The 18,698-nt window shown below is 38.4% G+C and overlaps 1 protein-coding gene across 1 annotated transcript in view; it reads right to left on the bottom strand.

Moving 5' to 3' along the window:
- LOC129717927 (transcription factor E3-like) overlaps positions 1-17,316 on the bottom strand; it is a 50,150-nt gene extending 32,834 nt beyond the window's left edge. The window contains exon 1 of the mRNA XM_055668215.1: positions 17,004-17,316. The gene's annotated coding sequence lies outside the window, so the exon portion shown is untranslated. The remainder of the gene's footprint in view (positions 1-17,003) is intronic.
- Between the last annotated feature and the right edge of the window lie 1,382 nt (positions 17,317-18,698).

The following is an 18,698-nucleotide window of genomic DNA, read 5'->3' as shown; positions in this document are numbered from 1 at the left end:
AAATCACGAAACATCATTATCTCAGAAACTACTCAACCGATTGGTTTTAAATTGGTTTAAATTGGTTTTAAATGAACAAGCTACTTAAAAAATCCTTAACTTTTGAGTTTCATGAAGATTGAACGTGTGGTTCAGAAGTTATTCAAAGAAACGTGTTCTGGAGAGTGTTTAATCTCACTCATGTTTCTCAGAGATGGCTGAACCGATTTCCACAAAATCAGTGTCATTTGAAAGGTCTAATTACCCCATGAGACTCTATTGATTTATTTTGCAATTGGACTATTACTTTGCCTGTTATGTTTAAAAATGTGAAATCCAGCTTTGAAAAGAAACATATTCCGAAGACTACTTGAACTCACTCACTTTTCTCAGAGATGGCAGAACCGATTTCCTCGAAATTAGTGTCAAATGGAAGGTCTAGCTGCCTCATAACTCCCTATTGAATTTCAATGTAATCAGTCTGTTACTTTGTCTGTAATGTATCAAAATATGAAAATCACGAAACTTCATTATCTCAGAAAGTACACAACCGATTTGAACAATATTGGTATCAAATGAACGGGCTAGTTAAAGGTTAATTGATGAATTCTATAGTGATTAAACACGTGGTTCAAAAATTGTGAAAAGAAACATGTTCCGGTGACTTTTCAAATTCACTCGTTTCTTAGCTGGACTAAATTCAACCATCTTAGTGTCAAATGAAAAGCTTGGCTTTCCTATAGGTTCCCATTTTATTTGACTATAATCGTATTTTTATTCCAACCGTTAGGTATTAAATTATAAAAACAACGAAAGTCTATTATCTCAAAGATCACACGACTTATTGAACATATCTAGTGAGATTTGAACGGGTTGTCTCTCAAACTCACAAGTAAGAAATTCCATAGCAATTTGATATGTGTTTCAAAAGTTATGAAAAGAAACGAAATTCAAAGACTATTTAAAACTGTAACTGCTTTGATCAAAACATATGGCCTCAACAAAATTTAAATTTGGTATTGTGCTATTCGTACGTTCCCGGTATTGCTCGTGATTGAAGTGTACGAAATTCAAAGTCATATTTTTTATTTCGCTATTTCTTCAGCACGAATAATTTACTCCTAATAAATAATTTTTCTAACTTTTTGCCTTTCTCCTAGAAAGGTATAGCAATCACTTGCAAAACCGAAGATATGAAAGTGCTCCAAAGGGCCGAATGGCATATATCACTCCACTCAGTTCGACGAGCTGAGCATTTTCTGTATGTATGTATGTATGTGTGTGCGTGTGTGTGTGTGTGTCTGTGTCTGTGTCTGTATGTGTGTGTGTGTGTGTTTTTTATTTTGGAGGTTATGTTTAAAAATGTAAAAGTCACGAAATATTAATATCTCAGAAACCACACAACCGATTTCAATAAAACTGGTATCAAATGTACTTAAAAAAATCTTAAAAACACTTAATTTTTGAATTTTTTATAGATTGAATATGTGGTTCAAAAGTTATGAAAAGAAACGTCTTCTGAAGACTGTTTAATTTCACTCATGTTTCTCAGAGATGGCTGGACCAATTTGCACAAAATCAGTGTTATATCAAAAGTCTAGTTACCCCATAAGACCCCATTGATTTTTTTGCAATCGGACTATTACTTTGCCTGTTATGTTTAGAAATGTGAAATCTAGCTATGAAAAGAAACATATTCCGAAGAGTACATAAGCTCACTCACTTTTCTCAGAGATGGCTGAACCGATTTTCACGAAATTAGTGTCAAATGAAAGGTCTAGCTGACTCATGAATTTTACTGTAATCGAACTTTAACTTCGTCTGTAATGTACCGAATTGTGAAAATCACGAAACTTTATTATCTCAGAAAGTACACAACCGATTTGATCAATAGTATTATCAGATGAACGGACTATTTAAGGGTTAACTGATGGATTATGATTGAAGACGTGGTTTCAAAGTTTGGCTGCCCTATAAGTTCCCATTTCATTTGATTATAATCGAACTAAGCAACCGGTTTGTATTAAATTGGTAATAAAACAACGAAATTCTATTATCTCAAAGATTACACGACTTATTTGAACATAAATAGTGTCATACGAACGAGTCATCTCTCAAACTTACAAATAACAAACTTCATAATTATTTGATACTAGTTGAACGCTCCCGGCGATGCTCGGGATCAAAGGTTTCGAAGCCAAGATTTTTTTTTTATACTTCATTGCTGCATTAGCTCAACTTACTTAAAAAATATTTCACATCTTATATGTCTATCATCACTTTTAGTACTTCAATATTCCGAGAACGGAAGTTTCCTTATTGGATTGCATTTTGTGTTTTAAGGCTGATTTACAGAAACTGTAAGTCACCATTTTGGATTTCAAAAAGACTTAAGGAGTTCTACTTTTGGAAGTATTGAAATTGTTGGTCAAATAGCTCTTTAGGTTATTTTGCTTAAACCGGAAGTCGACATTTTTTATTTCTATTTTTATTGGCAGAGGTATTTTTTATAACTCACTTGTAACCTTATTTATACGATTGAAATGATTTAATTTTGAAAATGTCACTGAAAAAAATAATTCTGCTCCGTCCATTAAGTAAAGTGACCCATAATTGTAGAAATGCTACATTTTGCGGTGTTTTTCTTACTTTTGCATGATAATACATCACGACTTAATGAAATGATCAAGCTTTTACAACAATGAAATAACTTTTTAGATAACTTTCTTTGATGATTTTATAGACTAAATGATCTTGAATGCCAAAAGCGACCCATAATTGTGTCTTTTGCTATGCAAATGATATTTTACTTCTTAACCGATTTACACACATCAGCTGCAATAAAACTAATTGTCGATCGAAAGTATACATCAGAACACAGAAATAGATAGTAAAGCATTCGTGGTTGATAATTTTTCCGATTTTATCTTCATTTTTGAACATTCAGGCAAAACGTTGACTGACCCGTAATTGTGAAGGGACTGTATAAAACATATAAATTTCAAAAAAAGTATTTTGATATGTTTTTCTGTATTCTGTATTCCCCGTGGCTCTGTGGTTAGCGATGTCGATTGGCTCTCACACGGTTGTGATATCGGGTTCGATCCCCGATCAGGTCGAAAATCTTTTCGACCTGGAATTTTTTTCGACTCAGCACCGGGGCACGGTGTATGGTTGTACTTATCCAACAGCATGCAAAATGTGCTAAAAACAATATAGATAACGAATTCTCCCAACTAATCTGGTTGATCAAGAACGCTATTAGAAGGCTAGCGTGCGATATTGTTGTGCTGTATACATAAACCATCTTCAAACATACGTAGTTTTATGAGTTATATCTCAACTTTTTGCATTATGATACCTTTTATTTTTCCTCAAATGTCTTCCTGAACGTTAACGAACATTTTAATGAAAGAGTAATCACATGTCATCGCATTGAATTTCGATTTAGAGGCAAATTCAGCTAAAAACTCATGATTTTACATGTTTTACGTAGTTTTGTGATTAATATTTCAGATACGTTTTACTTTTCCTCAAATGTCTATCCTGAACGTAAAAAAACTTTTTAATGAAAAAATAATCTCATGTCATCGCTTTGAATTTTGATTTAGAGACAAATTCAGCAAAAAAAGTCATAATTTTGCATGTTTTACGTAGTTTTGTGAATAATATCTTAAAATTAGGCAATCAGATACTTTTTGTGTTTCCTCAAATGTCTTTCCTGAACGTTAGCAAACATTTTAATGGAAAAATAACCACATGTCATCGCTTTGAATTTTGAAATAGAGGCAAATTCAGCATAAAAAGTAATAATTTTGCATGTTTTAAGTAGTTTTGTGAATAACATCTCAAGTTTTAGTAATCAGATACTTTATATTTTTCCTCATATATCTTTCCTGAGCGTTAACAAACATTTTAATGGAATAATAACCACATGTCATCGCTTTGAATTTTGAATTAGAGGCAAATTCAGCATAAAAAGTCATAATTTTGCATGTTTTATGTAGTTTTGTGTATAACATCTCAAGTTTTAGTTATCAGATACTAAAAAAATGTAAAAATGTAAATGTAAATGTAAAAAAAAACCACATGTCATCACTTATTTTTTTGATTTAGAACGATTTAAAACGATAGTGGTGACTGTATAGTTCAGATACGGAGGGAATAACATCAATATAGTACATAGTAGATAAGTTTGAATGAGAAAGGCTGGGTCTGACCGCTAGGTGGATTAATTTAGGTTTTAAGGTGATACCTACTCGGACAGTGTCCAGTCAGTAGGCCAGTCAACGTACTCAGATCAGCTTTATTTGTACTGAGGAGGTTGCGGGTGATTCTATTGCAAGGTGTAATGAACAGTTTAGATTGTCTTGCATTGGAAGTAGCCCTCCAGTTGGCACCAATCATCATTGCTTCCCAGCCTCTGAGCTATGATTTCAGGCAGGATGTAGAAACCCCACAGAATGGCTCCGGTCCGAAGAATGCAGTTGAAGAACCAATTCTTGCTAAGAGATCGGCTTTTTCATTTCCTTCTATACCACAGTGACCAGGCACCCAGTATAGATTTACATCATTTGTTACAGTCAGTTGTCGTAGGGATAAAATACAATCTCAAACTAACTTCGACTGGCATGTGTAGGCTTAAAGTGCATTAAGAGCTGCTTGACTATCAGAGAAAATACAGATATTGGCATATCTACATTTTCTAGCTAAACAAATATTTGTGCATGTTGGGATAGCATTTATTTCGTTGCCACAGTCAGAGTATTCCTTATTGCAGAAAAATAAAACATTTCTGTTCCCGGTTTTCAAGCACGGCGACAACCAAACATTTTAGATTATCATGGTATAACCTCGTTATGTGCAAGTTCCAAGTTGCTACTAAATCGTACATTTCTGAGGATCAGCTTGGCTTCATGGTTTAATTGGGAAGTGCTGAGTCTTGCAGTTTTGTACATTTATCAGGTGTGCCCCAAGGAAGCAACCTTGGTCTATTGCTTTTCTCGCTATTTTTCAACGATATCTGTCTTGTTTTGCCACTAGGATGTAGGCTGATTTATGCCGATGATCTTAAATATTTGGCAACCAGATCTATTGATGACTGCCAGGAGCTGCAGAGGTACGTTGACCTTCTCTGCGACTGGTGTTGCAAAAATCTTCTGACCATAGGTGTGACAAAATATTCCGTGATTTCATTCACCCGGAAGAAAATCCAATAATCTGGAACCATACGATCAACGGTGAATAACTTAATCGTACAATTGTAGTTAAGATCTTGGTGTACTGCTAGATTATCAAATGTTATTCCATGACCATCACGCTCATATCATATCAAAAGCGAATAAAAATTTAGGTTTTATTATGCGAATCGCCAGAGAGTTCAGAAACCCATATTGCCTTAAAGCCGTATACTTCTAGCTTGTGCGTTCTGCACTGGAATCATGTGTCATTGTGTCGAACACGTACGCAGAAATATGGATTAGAAGAATTGAATCTGAGCAGTCAAGGCTTATATGTTATGCCCTTCGGTTCTTACTTTGGCCCAACAGAATGGAGCTGCCTCCTTACGAAGAGAGATTCCATCTACTAGGTATGGATACCCTGGAAAATATTTGGTATTTTTTTGTATACGGACAAAATGAACCAATCAGAGCGATATGTAGATTATTTGATAGTTTGTATGTGCATTTTGACTTTTGTATTCCTAGTGATAGTTTTGAGAATATACTAAGACTAGCTCCTTGACAAATTCGAAATGTTTTTATGCTACGTTAACGTTGAATGTAAAATGTGTATGTTGAATGCTGATTGTTAAATGCTAAATGTTAAATGTTCATTGTTAAATGTTATCGTACGAAATTCCGGTAGGGTTTTTACGCCCGTTTGAGACTGGCTCTTACCTATACACCCCCCCCCCCTCCCACAGAGGGCTTTCCCCACCCTAGAAAAACCATCATGACCTGAATGGCTAGATGGTTAAATAAAAAAATTAATAAATAAATAATCTTTTTGATTTGTGACGATATTCGGATAACAGATAATGTGTCTGCAAGTAGTGTTCTCGAAACTTGCCGAGGATCTGTCTCAATGTGAACATCTGGTCCGTTGTAGATCGCCCCACTCGAAAACCGCATTGATATTCTCCAACAAAGGCTTCCTGTAACGGCGTTAGTCGCTAGAACAGGATACGGGAAAGAATTTTGTAAGTGGAATTGAGGAGGGTTATAATTACTACAGTCGAGTCTATGTCCCTTCTTGTAGATAGGGCATATGGGTCCTTCCAACCAGTCCGTAGGTAGTTGTTCCTCAGACCATACCCTTCGGATAATCTGGTGAAATGCACTACACAGCCGCTCGCTCCAGACTTTGAAAAGGTCGTCCTTCCCAGCGGCTTTGTGGTTCTTTAGTTCTTTGTAAGTATTTTTTTTTTTCTCGTCCAATGGTTGTGGGTCCACGGGTTGTCCGTCCTCCTCAATTTCTAGCATCTACCTTTCTCACCGTTCAACACCACTTCAAACTGTTGTTCCCAAAGCCTTGCCACCTGCGATTTATCGGTAATCAGGTTCCCCTCCCTGGAAGGTACTGACATGGTCCGGTTCCTGATTCCGTTCTAGTGTATAACTGCCTTTAATGGACCACTTAGTAGCGTAGCTGCAAATTTTGCAAGAAAAAGTGTAAATATCTAAACTGAATTAAGTATTTCTTTGTGTATAAACATGAAGTAACATGTTTATCATCTTTTCTGCATGAAAAACAATTAGATAATACCTCTATTTTCTCATAATAAAAGAAATAAATCATCACTTCAGTTTCCTTTAATGGGCCACCGTTTCCTTATTTGGACCACAACAATTTCCTAATTTGGGCCAGGTCTAAATAATACATCTCTTCAACAGTAGCTGCCGCTGATGAAACTAACTCTGGCTTACGCACTGAGAGTTCTGGATCTGGATCAACTGTAGACTGCACCCGTTCTTTCGTAATAGGGAATCCTTTACGTACCATCCGAGTTATCCAGCGAACAAATGAGTCCCCTTCCGCGGCAGTCAATGCAGTTTGTTTACCTTTTCGTGGTTTTCCTGACCACTTGCTGCTTGCACGGAACATTACGGTGGATCGTGGAAAATTGGAGCGCCTGCGAGCTTCTCTAGTCGAAACACCACTTTTTATTGCTTGAAGACACTCAGTAACAGCTGCTTCAGTATATTTTTTACCAATTTCCGACGTTTTTCCCATTTTAGCAGCAATTTTATACAATAACTCAATCATAACAAATTTATGGTAACTATGATTCGCGGCGTTATTTCGAAGATAGCTCTTGTTCGAAATGAAGCATGCCGGAATTAGGAATACAGTATCATTTCCACCCTTAATTGGGCCACTATTTTTTTCAATATTTCAAGTGTTTTTTTAGTACAATTTATTGCTTATCTTTTAAAGACACTCTTTTCCTACACGTTCATCGAAAATCTGATTATTTTCGCTCGGAAAGTGTGATGTCAGTACAGTTTTTGGTAAAGCCATTTCCTATGAAAACGTTAACAAACCATGGTAAACCAGGTAGCTGTTATTGAAAGACATTTTTGCAGCTTTAATGAAGAATATTATAGTAAACATCTCTTGCAACATTTCTAATGAAGAACATTATTGAAGTTGTCAAAGTATATATCAAAATAAGTATATTTATAATGTGTAATTTGGTGTAAGAAGTTCAGGTGGTCCACTAAAGGAAGTGGTCTATATTAAGTAGATCTACCCTATAGAAGCCCCTCGTGTCGTGCCGGACGCGATCGTAGTGCTCACGTTTCTTACGGCACACAGTGGGGCAAATTGGTCCGTTGGTGCGACAAAACCTCATAACTCCTTAACAGTTGTTTCCACAGTGTTCATGTCTTCGGAAATGTTGTTCACCATAAAAACATCTCTTTGAAAAATGTATTCAGGCAGCTTTATTTTTTTTTCTACAGATGGCGCTGACATCTATCTTCTGAATAAATGGTGCTAGCCTTAGCTTCGGGAAAGTTGTTTATATCATCAATTGACATAAAGTTGTCAAACATATTACAACTGTAGGACGGACCGTTAACGAGATAAAATTATTTTCATTATTCATAAACCCAAAATTTCAGTAATGAATCATAGCTGGGACTTAGGTACATATGTTTCAATTTCAGATATATTCGAACTTCCGAGTCATCATGAAATGAATTATTGGAAGTTTGCAGTTGTCTTTGTATAGTTTTTTGCCAACCTGTGATGTGTCATCATTTTTGAGAAACAATATAAAATATAATTTTAATGTTATTGTTTGTGACAAAATATTTCAAATAGGAACATTGTTCAATTGAAGATTAGTTGGTCATGTTCCCTTTCTAAGAGCTCTTCTTGTTATATTTTATTCCATTTGGCATAGATACTAAACGCTTACTTTTGTTTAAGACACTGTTCATCCAATAACAAACTGTTTCCTAAGAACTAATAATTATTTCTGAGGGGTCTTCATACTACTGGACGTCAGTTTTGAAAGACCCCCGAACACGATTATGGTCGTAATGCATACACCGGCATTTAGCGAAGCCTTTTGTAGGAAAAACATCGATACGGACCCTGCTGATTGACGATTTTTTACATTAATTGACATGAAAACAATCGTTGCGAAAACTCGAATTACTCGGTAAGTCGCAACTAGTAGCAGCTGATTTTTGGTTTAGTACTAGCCAATACCTTGTATTTTAGTACAATAATAGTGTCATAGCAGAACAACGTAGAACTTTATGTTTTTCATATTGCCGAAAATGAGGAAAAATTACAAAAAAAACTTGTTTGACATACTATGCCTCCTTCGAACCTATTTTCAACAAAACTGTCTTGGTATCACATTACCTTTTAGTTTATATTCTATTTTATGAGAGTCATATGAGTTATTTAATTAATTTATAAGTATTTGCATGCCCTACTGGAAAATATCTGTGAAATTTTTTACTTTCATATTACAAGCCTTGTAAATCCTCACTTTCACAACATTATAGCACATTTCCTAATTTATTTTTCAAAGTGAATTGTCATGATTTCCAGTCGATAACATGTCTACTGCAAGTAGAAAATAAAATGAGGCATGAAAACTGAATTTCGTTTTTTTTTGAGTTTTGTCGCGACTTTTCTGGGTTCTGCCCCACAGTGCGGCAGTGGAGCCTCTTTTAGGCAGCTCTTGCCTCCCGGTATTTCTCCCGCATGTGATGCGTTACACGATTAGCTGCTACTAACGTGTTGACGTAGGCTCGGTTCTTCTCTTCCGTCACCTCTAGACACACAGCATCGAACCACCCACTACGCGTGGTTCTCGTTGTCATGCCTATCACTTCTCGCGCTGTTTCGCTGACCGCATCATGGATGTGCTTCCACTGCTTGTTCAGGTCCCCTCCAGCTGGTTAACCGATCCGTCTATCAACTTTCCGAGTATACTCTGCAGCAACTCCTTCCGATGAAAACCTCTGGATGTCTAGACGTATCTTCCTCGCCGAACTCGATTTGAATACGTTGGACAACCGGGCGCGAATCTTGCCTACCACGAGATAGTGATTTGGTCGCACATCTATGACGTCTGAAAAGTGCCGGCCGTCGATCAGCATGTGGTCGATCTGGGAGCATGCCTCTCCATTGGGGTGTCTCCAGGTGTGCTTCCGAATATTAACACGTGCAAAATGAGTACTACAGATGGCCATTTCCCTGGCCGCGGCGAAGTTCACTAACCTCAAGCCGTTGTCGTTGGTGGTAGAGTGAAGGCTTTCCCTACCATTAACGGGACGAAAGAACTCCTCTCGTCCGATTTGTGCGTTCGTATCTCCGATGACGATCTTTATATCGTGTTGTGGGCACTCCACATATGTTTTCGCAAGGAGCTCATAGAACTCCTCCTTTACGTTATGGTTTTTGTCGTTTGTCGGCGGGTACACGTTGATAAGGCTGTAATTGAAGAATCTGCCCTTGATCCTCAATACGCATAGACGGTCATTAATGAGCCTCCACCTAATGACACGCTTCATTTGATTTCCTAGTAGCACGAAACCCGAAAGGAAAGGCTCTAAAGTTGATCAAACTTAATTTTATTTTCGCAAAATTTGCAGGAAGAAGTCGTATCTTTTTCAATATTTCTTAAAAACAAACCAAAAACTAACATGCTCGATTCCGGAGTCATTTGAAGAATAATTCACACACAAATACTAGTGCTTGTTTTATGGTAGTTGAATAAAATTCAATACTTGTTCAGTAGACAGTTGAATATGTATTGTTGCTCTTTCCGGGATTAAGTTTTTTCATGGAAAAGTCAGATCAAGACAGTTATCATTCCTTTGCGAGGAACGTAAATTTCACACTCCTACTGGAAAAGTACTCTACAGACTATGCATCAGAACGGTGACAGTCCTCCGTATGCCAGACAGTCGAGCGTTGCTCACAAATGGTAACAAATAAGATAGTTTAATGCCATGCACCATCCGTCAGTGGAAACGACATTCACGAGCCCGAGGAAACTTGTAAACCATCCGTAGAATTCCTGATGGTGAACAAGTGAATCAGTGATTTATACCTGTGAACCGGAATGCAGAACTGTACCGGCATTTTTCCACAGCTGTGAGTCGACTGCAAATATGCTGCACTCCATGCCAGATGTTTCAACGACCTCTCCTGGCATGGCAACATACTAGCGCTCTCTTTATTGTGGCTCGAAGTGCATTGCAATCATTGCAACACGCGTAGGTTGGGTGTTTATTTACCTGACTGGGAAACTAGGTAGAATTTCAACTCAATTTGGATCGCTTTAAAATTCGCAACAGCTTTCGAAGGCACACCAATCGTGTCTAGTTTATTAGTCAACATTTACCGCTTAAACATGGACGCTTCTCTATGCTGGGTGTGTGTGTGTGTGTGTGTGCGAGCCTCCTCTTTATTGGTTTTATCGATTTTCGTTTTGCCTTGTGGTGCGTCTTCGAGAAAAGCTGCTTCCTCGGAGCGGAGAAATATTATCCTGGGGAGGCTTTTTCACCGGCACCGTGGAATGGGTGGAAAATGTTCCGTCAAGTGTGTCCAAGTTTTAGACCGTCAGGCAGGATTCAATTTATATGATAACGACGTTCCACCGGATCCGTAGCACGACAAGAGCTAACGACGGAAGCTTGGTTGGATGCTCCGGCTACGAAAGAAGATGTCTTTCAGCTGTTTTTCGAGTGGAGCACGACATTTCGATGGCTCAGTCGATTTTACATAATTTGGAAGATTTCGTAGAGCGATTTGTAATGAAGAGGTGTGATGATGATGAAGCACTTTTGGCATTGTTCCTTCTGCCAGCTGATAATTGAGCATTTATCATTTCAAGTCGTATCATCCATCCATCACTCGGAACATTTGTCACTGAATCTCCGACCAAGAATCCTCACCCATTCAATTGCTAATAGTTCCAAAATTCTCTAATAAAAGGGTGGGAAAATACCAACAAGTTGCTTTCATCGTCATCGGGATCTAAACGGTATTGCTCGGGACCACCAACGGTCCCTAACAACTAGCTCCCAACGAGCAGCCTTGCGATGTGATATGGGAATGTAATGGAACTTTCCTGTCCCCCAACCCCTCGCGGCTGGCTGCTACAAAAGCCTACACCCCATCACGCGGCAGCTTCCGAACAAAAGAGGGCAAACGGAACGGAGATTGTGTGTGATGGAAATGTGGTCACCATCACTGGATATTGCCGTTCGCTCAGGGTTGGTTATCACGTACCCAAAATTCCGGCATGTATTTTCTCTCCCCCCATTCCCAAGCGAGCTAGGTTGATCAGAGGGGAGGAGGATTTGGTCCATGTCAAACAGAAGTACCATACGAAGGGCATGTATTGTGTACTACTATTTGTGGCTTATTTGTATTCATAAATGTCTCTCGATGGTACGGCAGTTAGGGGGAGGAGGGTGGCATCGTAATCGATCTGCGCGCCCGCTTCTCGCTTTGCATGCTTCCATTCCATTTGGTAGCTGGTGGAGGCTGTGGTAGGGAGAAGTCCTTCAACGGGAACGACATCACCGTACGTACCTGGGAAATTGCTCCGAAAGCTGAATCTCAACAACATTCCCCTTCGGTCGTACATTGGGAAATTACCACATCTATTCTTGTAGGGCTCGTCATTCTAATCGTACGTTTATGTGACAGAACCCACTGACTGTCGGTGTAGGGAAAAGTTCCATTCAGATAATGAACATGTACTCGAAATTGTCAGCATTGTTAACACTTTTTCATCATCAAATCGTTTGCAAGAAATTTTAAATTTTACTCGCAGTCGAATCTGCCAAAAACAAAACTGAAAACAAACTCCGAACCCCGGTTTCCAGTTCACACTGCGATATGCAAATCCCTCCAAGGATGCTAATGCTGGTGCATCACGTATTCCATATGCATATTCATTAGTGGAAATTTTCCAACTGTTAAGCGTGTTCCCTGCGTGTGCATGTGCAAGTGATTTATGACAACGTTTTCTTGCTTGCAGTTGCAGCACAGAAGCAAATGTCCATTTTCATAAGACGGCCAACCTAGAGACCTAGAGCCTAGTCTAGCTGCTGGATGCTGCTAGCTTTCCACAAATCTCGAAACTCTAACGAGCGTAAAAAGGCGTAAATAACACCATAAAAACAGACACCCACACTTCAGAGTTTCTGTGAGAGGTTGTACACGTCAAGGAAGAAGGATGCAAAAGTGTGGAGCGTGATAATTTTCTATTCTACAGCTAGAGTGCAGCAGCTTTAGTTCCAGCTTCAATTACTACGATAAATCTAGCGTCTAGTTTTTCTTTCTTCTTTGCCAAGGAAATTTATTTCCGATATATTACTTTGTGTTGCGTGTCGGAGCAGATGAAGAAAAATTTCTTACATCACAGCCCAATTAAAGTTTAAAATCATAGATTGGAATTCCGAATGACCAAGTTGACAAAAAATGGCAAAAATTTCAAAGCATTATCAAAAATGTCTTGAATGCGAAAAATGCTATCCAAAATGTCTAAAACGCCTAATATAATGGAATAATAAGCACCGTAGGAGAATTTTAATATATTTTATAATTGTTTTTTTTTATTATTCTGCTGAAACAGATGTTTACGACCAATTTTTGAAAAGTCTTCGTGTCGAAATAACATTGATGATTCTAAATATTTTGAGATCCATGACATGTTGTTTGATAGTTCTAGCACAGACAAACAGACCTGTCTCTTCGAAGAAAAATCCTTAAAAATCTTCGTCCTTATTCTAACACTCATGCGCCACCATGTGAGCTTATTGCCTACTAACTTATTTCTGTAAAACGGTTCTTGTCTTTGCTGATGGGTGTGCACGCTTGCTTAAATCAACACCAGCGGCATTACCGACGGTTTTTGTCTTCGATAATGAATGTACACTAGGCTGTCAAAAAAAAAAACCGATGTTGAAAAAGTTAAGGTGCTCAGCCCTAAATTGAAAGATAATGTTATTTATTGCATTTTTGTAGAACATTTCGACTTTCTAAAAAATCGTTTTCAGGTTGCCCAAACGTGATTTAAGAACAAGCTACAAAACCACTCTTCTGCACTTTTTTCAAATCTGTTTGATTCTTAAATTTTTCCAGTTTTTGAATATTTTGCATGGTTTGGTTCAGCATCGCGTTTAATTATTTGACTCACAGAGCCCATTGAACATCACAAAAAAGTGAATTCTTTTCATAATTTCCAGATAAAACGCTTCAAAACGCATATAAAAAATTGTTTTGATCAAGAACTGAAATTTTTACTGCAAAGCGGGATTTAAGACGAAAATTTACATGAAAAAAGATCCTCGATATCTTATCGGGGGGCTCAGATATTAGCATTTTTACATGTGATGGAAAACTATGCATCAATATCTCCATTGCACAGTGTTTTATTTTGCCGCTTGTGCGTAAAATTTCCTAAACAGCGAATATTCAAATGTTGATTATAGCCATAAGGTATGTTCAAGTTTCAGGATATTTAAAAATACATCTTTTAATGTAGAAAGATGGGTGATCAAACCACCAATGAGTGAGATAAAAAAATACTTTTTTATCAGAATAAGATAGACGCAAGGTGTCTTCGACAAAGTTTTATATTATCTTAAAACAAGGAACTTTATCGAAGACATCATGTTTCTATCTCTTCCATATTAAGAGCAACATTGAGTTTTCTATTAGTTTTCTATTAGGTTCTAACTTTTTTCGCAGATTTTTCCGAATTTTCAAACCTTCTACTAAGTTATCAGTCATCCAAAAATGCATTTGTTTTCTGAACATTGTTATTTTTTATTTCCTAAACAAAACAATTATTTAACATATTTGTTAAAATGCATAGTTTTCTATCACATAGAAAAATGCCAATATCTCAGCCCCCCGATTAGATATCAAGGATCTTTTTTCATGTAAATTTTCGTCGTAAATCCCGCTTTGAATGAAAATTTCAGTTCTTGATCAAAATTTGTTTTTATCTGTGTTTTAAAGGGTTTTATCTAGAAATTATGAGGAAAAATTCTTTTTTTTTTTGTGATCTTTAATGAGCTCTGGAAGTTCAAAAACAACCCCACAAAAATAAAAAAATATATGGAAAAATTTAAGAATCGAACAGAATTGAAAAAAAAATCCAGAGTGGGTTTGTAGCCTAAAAAAGTCATTTTTTCATAAATCACGTTTGGGCAACCTGAAAACAAATTTTTAGAAAGTCAACTTTTTCAACATCGATTTTTTTTGGGACACCCTAGTGCACGCTTGCTTATAGCGATATTAGCAGCATTACTGCCCATTAAGTAAAATTTCAAAATAATCGTTGTTTTTCTGGTCGATTAAATCGTCATCGAGTGGCAGGTCTGTTTGTCTGTGGTTATAGTGGCTTTTTAGGTTTTTTTTTTTGCTCGGTTGATAAACATTTTCATTTAATCAACCAAAATTAGTCCTGTGCGACGCCACGCCGCACCGCTGCCGCCGACACTTTTACGCACGCCGCCGCCGCCGATAATTTGGACCCGGCGCGCCGCCGAGAATTTTTAGCGCGCCGCCGGGGAAATTTTTACCGCGCCGATAGTGGTTGTGTTTGCTAGATTTGTCCATGATTATAAAAATACCGCAAATCACAGCCGATAAGGGAACACTCGTATATTAAATATCGCGGGATTGGCAATTCTCAATACCCCTTCACCCCTACGTAACGCAATTTTACATGGTGGCCTCACGCAGTGCAACACTTCGTTAAGTACCTCCCTTCCCCTGAGCGTGTATCTACAAATGTTCCCTAAGTCCCCCAATATTTAACATTAAATAAGCTGAAACAGAGATTTTTTGTAGATAATTATTTTCAACGTCGATTTTAAACTTTTCACCAAAATTAACGATGAATTTAATATTAATCAAAATGATCAAAAAGAACGTTTTCAAACATTTTATTTGTTTGCTGGTTCCTCGTTACTTTGTTGCTTGAACGTTACGGCATCGAAAAGAACACTTTCAGCTATTTTCCCCTACCATGGTGATTTCTGCTAACTTTTCGGTCAGAATGGATCATATTTTAAGGCGATTTTCATGGAGATGACATCACATAGTTAATGTGATTTTGTTGCCTATTTCAACGCTATTTCAAACAAACGAAATTTTCCAGGTGGTAATGATAATGAATATGTTTTAAAAGTCGCAATAGAAAATGAAGAATCTGTGGAGTTTAAAGAAAAATTCTATTCGAATGAAAAAAAATTTACATTTTTTACAATTTTTCCATGGGTAACCTAACAAAATATATGAAAATTGAAAACGACCCAACGTAAGATTTATCAAATTTTCCCGAAGTAGGTCTACGGTTAATCGAAATGAACATATCGAAAAACTATCTATCTTTTTTTCCTAAACTGAACATCTCGTATTTTTTTTTTTTGTGGGCTCGTTGATGATTTTTTGGTATTCACACTTGTTTATACTTTGTTTGTTTATTTCTTTTCTTACCATTTTTGGTTCTTTTTTCTCCATCCTGTCAACCCTGACCCATACATTTTTATTTATGAACGTTGAATTAAAAAAATCCGAAAATGAGAGTACAAAAGCACAGCGCAATATTTTAAAAGTGGTAATTAGAGTCACGCCGATACACGCTGCCGCCGCCGCCACCGATAAAAGTCAACGGCGTCACGCCGGCGCGCCGATCGCCGCCGAGGATAAATGTTTCCTACGCCGCCGCCGCCGATGATATGGTCGGCGCACAGGTCTAACCAAAATACCTTTCCACAGAAATTTACCCGGATTGAAGAAAAATGTAGTTCTACGTCAATAACATACGTCTGGTATTCACCATCTCTTCAAAGCAGTGGTTCCGAAAGTCTCATATCATCCTAAACGTCTCATTTATTTTTTGTCTTGGCACTATTCTGCAAAAGCGTTGAGAAGCCGCGAACAATCGTAATCATGAGCATTTGGCTCATGCTGGTCGAAACTTCAATTGTAGCTCTCACAGCAACAGAGAATCCGTCACTAATGTGCGTATTTTAAGTTCAGCGGACACGCGACTTACCTCAACAGGTTTAACAAGCCTGTTTTCCTGCAAAATCAACCGTGCAGCAAGTGCTTACTTGGAGTAGCTTTTACGCTTCTCTTCAGCAGTTCTATAGGCCTACTTTCTTTCTTCAAGTTCGAGTTCCCTTTGCACCGCTTCGGTCGCTTCTAATTGTTTATCTCCGGAAGCAATGGTTAAGATAGGTTATCACCAGACCCACTTTGTGTATGCGGTGACAATACTGATTACGTAACTTTTTGCGGTGCAAAATGTTCTCAACTAAACGCGCATATCTTCCGAGAAGCCACAATTTCCAACCAGTCTTGAACGTTTAACCGATGAACCGATGTCATGATCAGCAAAAAAAAACTAAGCGGATACGTCATTCCCACAAAACCAGTTTCAATTTAAGATCGGTTTATCGACAGAATAAATATTTCATTACTTTTGCCATCTCTCGTTACATCCGACTATCACTTACCTTTAATTGGTGCGATTCTTCGACGAATTTCACGACTCACTTGCTACGAGTAACACTTAACACCTTCTTGGCGATTAAAAATTCACTATTAAATGGAGACACTCGAAATTCCAGACAGCAAAAAAACCCGAATTACTAACAGCGTCACGTTCGTTCCCTTGACAAGAAATAATTGAACCACCAATCCAAAAGCAGCGCGGCCAGCTGAGACTGGCTTGGACTGTGTGATGTGGTGTGGTGTGCTGTGGTGAACTATACCGAAAGTGTGCTTTTAATCATGCGCAGCGACGCGACGGCGCCGAAGCCGGTCTCTTCTGTTGTGGATGCGGGGAAACTGGATGGAAGATGAGGGGGTCATTTGTTTTGATGTTGCGCCGATCGCTAATATTCACCACCCGTCGTTCCTGTTTTGCTCGTTCGCGTTTTTTAGCAGCGATGTGTACAGTCAGTGGTGTTAAACACAAATATGTACTCATAGCCGTTTTGGGGGAAGTGTTATTGGGGGTTGAAGTTTGAACCCTTCCCCAAAGGCCAAACCAATATCATGTTAAAACTTATACAAAAAAAAAAACAATGTTAAAATTCAGACAAAAACAGTTACATTTTTTAAGCAAGTTGGGAGGCATATATTCAAGTTTTCAAATTGAGAAAGCGAACATTTGAAAATGTCATTCAAATAACTATTATTTATTTTATTTATTTGGCATTCCGTCATGATAAACAAAGTTTCTCCAATTCACTCGGTTATTAGCTGCTGCTCTTCAATCCCTAGGACACCGTGTACTCTCCGCCAGATCTCGCTCCACCTGGTCTACCCATCTTGCTCGCTGCGTTCCTGGTCGTCTTCTTTTTTGCTTTGGCCACCTTTTGAATACTGGGTTCGCCGTAGAGTTGCGCGAGCTCATGGTTCATCCTTCGCCTCCATATTCCGTTCTCCTGCATCCGTTTTGTACAGGTCACACTTCGTACGGGGGCTAAGTCTGTTCGACCGCAAATGCTTGTGGAGCTTCGTTTTAGACGTATTTATCAGCAACCCAATCCTCGCTGCTTCGCGTTTTAGTCTGGTGTACTGTTCTGCCACCGCCGCAGTTTTTCTGCCGACAATGTCCATGTCATCAGCAGAGCAAACGAATTCACCGGATTTGTTAAAAATCGTGCCCCGCGTGTTGATGTCCGCTCGATTCATTACACCCTGTAGCGCAATATTGAATAGCAGGCAGGAGAGACCATCACCCTGTTAAAGCCCCCTGAGGTATTCAAATGAACCCGACTATCCACTCGAAATCCGCACACAGCACTGCGTCCCATCCACCGTAGCCTTTATTAGTCTAATCAGCTTCCCCGGAAAGCCGTTTTCGTCCATGACCTTCCCACAGTCCAATTTGTCGCCTTTCTTATAGATAGGACAGAAAACCCCATCTTTCCACTCCTCCGGTAGCTGTTCTGTATCCCAAATTCTTGCAATCAACCGGTGCAAACAAACGGCCAGCTTTTCCGGGCCCATCTTCATAAGCTCCGCTCCGAGGCCATCCTTGCCAGCCGATTTATTGTTTTTTGATCTGCTGCTTGATGGCATCCTTAACTTCGCCTATCGTTGGGGCTGGCACGTCTTCTACATTTGTTGCACCGGCGGGATCGCTTTCTCCGCCGCCATGGTCTCCTGCCTGGGCGCAATTCAGGCGTTCGTCGAAGTGC

Source organism: Wyeomyia smithii, chromosome 1 (assembly GCF_029784165.1).
Source record: "Wyeomyia smithii strain HCP4-BCI-WySm-NY-G18 chromosome 1, ASM2978416v1, whole genome shotgun sequence".
NCBI classification, from domain to species: domain Eukaryota; kingdom Metazoa; phylum Arthropoda; class Insecta; order Diptera; family Culicidae; genus Wyeomyia; species Wyeomyia smithii.
This window is presented reverse-complemented; position numbering and strand designations above follow the sequence as displayed.